Consider the following 2868-nt stretch of genomic DNA (forward strand, 5'->3'; position numbering starts at 1 on the left):
GTTCCTGATTTTAAAGTGAAGGATTTCAAGTTTTATCCATGTAGTATGATATTGGCTATTGGTTTATGATAGATGCTTTCATCAGGGTGAGGTAAAGACCATCAATTTTAATTTTCTATAGGGTTTTTGTCATGAATGAGTGTTGGACTCTGTCAAAAGCTTTTTCTGCATCTATTGCAATTACCATGTGATTTTTGTGTTTGGCTCTGTTGATGTGAGGTATTACATGTATGGATTTGCATATGTTGAACCATCCCTGTATTCCAAGGATGAATCCCAGTTGCTTATGATGTACAATCTGCTTGATGATTTGCTGCATTCTGTTTGCTAGTATTTCATTGAGGATGTTTTCATCTATGTTCACTAGGAAGATTAGCCTGTAGCTCTCTTTTTTGGTTGGGTCCTTCTCTGGTCTTGATATCAGAATAATACTTGCCTCCAGGAATGAGTTTGGGAGAATTGCTTCCTTTTTTATTTCATTGGAGAATGCGGGAAGAGCAAGGATTAAATCTATTCTAAATGTCTTGTAGAATTCAGCTAAGAATGCATAAGGACCTTGGCTTTTCTTTATTGGTAGGATTTTTATTGCATTTTCAATTTCATTGAGTGCTATTGGCTTATTCAGAATTTTTATATTTTCTTGATTGAGCTTTGATAGTTTGTGTGTTTCTAGGAATCTGTGTGTTTCATTATATCCCACAGGTTCAAGTTTTTTGTATCTGCATTTTTGTTTGATTGTAAATATTGTTTAATTTCTTCTTTAATTTGGTCTGTGACCTATTTATTGAAACTATTATTTAGTTTCCATGTGTTTATGGAGTTATTGCTGCTGCATCTGTCAATAATTTCCAGTTTCATTGCACTATGGTCAGACAATGTGCTTTGGATAATTTCAATTCCTTTGCATTTACTGAGGCATGCTCTTGCTAGTATATTGTCTATTTTGGAGAACATCTTATGTGCAGCTAAGAAGAATGTGCATTCTGACTCTGTTGGATGGAACATTCTGTAAAGGTCTACTAAGTCCATTTCTTCACAAATTAGGTTTAGTTCTCTTATTCCTTTGCTTATTTTTTTGGCCTAGGTGATCTAGCTCTTTGTACCAATGAAGTGTTAAACTCTACTACAATTATGGTATTGCTCATTTTATCTTTCATGTCTGCTAAAATTTCTCTTATGTATTTTGGTGCTCCTAATTGAGTGCATAAATGTTTATGATTTTTATCTCTTCGTCTTTCAATTTTCTCCTAACAAGTATGTTGTGACCTTTTTAATCTTTTAATCACTCTTGGTTTGAAGTTGACATAGTCAGCAACCAGAATAGCTACCCCTTCTTTTTTCTGGGTGCCTATCATATGGGGTATCCTTTGACTTTCAACCTGTTAATTTTATTTTTATTTATTTATTTATTTTTATATATTTAGTGCAGGATCGATCCACAGGGTCTCACTACACAGATAGGACTCATAGAGATCCCCCTGTTTTTCAGCCTCCCAAGTATAGGCACATGCCATCACAACCAGTCTCAATTGCTGTCTCAGTGCTCCCCAGGGGCAGGGCTGGCATCAGATGCTATGGATTGAACCCTGGACCCTGAGTTTGCCTACGCAGGCACTTTAATCTGCTGAGCTATCTGGTTGGTCCTCAGTCTATTAATTTATTTTTGTTAATTAATAATTTACTTATTTAGTTAAATATGTTTCTTGTATAAGTCATGTTGTTGGATTTTGTTTCTTGATCCACTCTACCAGTCTGCTTCTTTTGATTGGTGAATTGATGTTGTCTATGTTGATGGTTGTAACAGATAGGTATTGGCTTATTTTTGTCATGTTGTTATGCTATGGTAGGCTCCCTACTTTTCCCCTTTCTTTAATTGCTTGCTCTGCTTGGTGATTCTTTTCTTATGTTGCACTTGAAGTTGTGATCATTTTTGTCTCTTTCTGGAATATTTATCATTCTCTATAGAGTTGGTTTGGCCTGCATGAATTTCTTGAGATGTTGTCATGGAAGTGCAGTCTTTTTATGTAATTTGTGTTGACTCCACCTTTTTGTTGATATCTGTTATCAGGACTAACTATACCTGTTAGTCCTTTTTTGTTTGTTTTGTCATTTAATAATAAAATTTTATTTTTTCCAAGTGTACACGTGGTTGAACCTATTCATCATGCACCTTCACCAGTGGCAGGGACATCTCCACCCTTGGCATTTCTGGTATAAGTAACTTGAGCTCTGTGCATAGAGACCATCTTGATAAGCTCTTTTCTAAGAAGCTCCTGAAGGGCTGCTCTGGCCAGTGATCCACAGATCTTCAGTCTGTCAGAGACCATAGCAGGGGAATAAGCTTGTAGTTGGGAACTTCCTTACAGAGTTTGTTGTAAGTAGCTTTATCAGACAGAACCAGGTTGTTGAGCTTGTCCCAAACTTTGCCTTTGGGCCACTTCTTTTTGGCCTTGCCCCCAGATTTGTTCACTGGGTCTTCGTCTTTCTTGGCTGACTTTCCTGCATCTTTCTTCTTCTTGTCATTTTTGGGAGGCATCGCGAAGCCTGGAGAGCAGCGACTACCACTGCAGACCTTTCAAGATGTTGGACAGAAAAGTGATACCTGTTAGTCTTATGTTATTTTTCTTGGTCTAGATATAGTTGAGGTTTTTTGCTTGTTTGTTTTTTATTTTTTTGCAACTTAGGTCCAAATAGATCAAGTTTGTGTTCAGGAAGAAATGAAGAAATACTCAGAGAAAATATTATAGACATGGTAAGAACAACGGTGGATTAAGCAAAAAATGATAGGAAATAGCACCTTCTAATGTATAAACAAATACAGTCAAAGCTCACCCAAAGTGATTTAATACACTGAAGTTTTTCAAGACA

The 2868-nt window shown here is 36.4% G+C and overlaps 1 pseudogene; it reads right to left on the reverse strand.

Annotated features, from left to right (window-relative positions):
- Positions 1–2162: 2162 nt before the first annotated feature.
- On the reverse strand, positions 2163–2536 carry LOC101585766 (annotated as a pseudogene).
- Positions 2537–2868: the final 332 nt, after the last annotated feature.

The sequence above is a fragment of the Octodon degus genome, unplaced genomic scaffold, assembly GCF_000260255.1.
Source record: "Octodon degus isolate 3935 unplaced genomic scaffold, OctDeg1.0 scaffold00004, whole genome shotgun sequence".
Lineage (NCBI taxonomy): Eukaryota > Metazoa > Chordata > Mammalia > Rodentia > Octodontidae > Octodon > Octodon degus.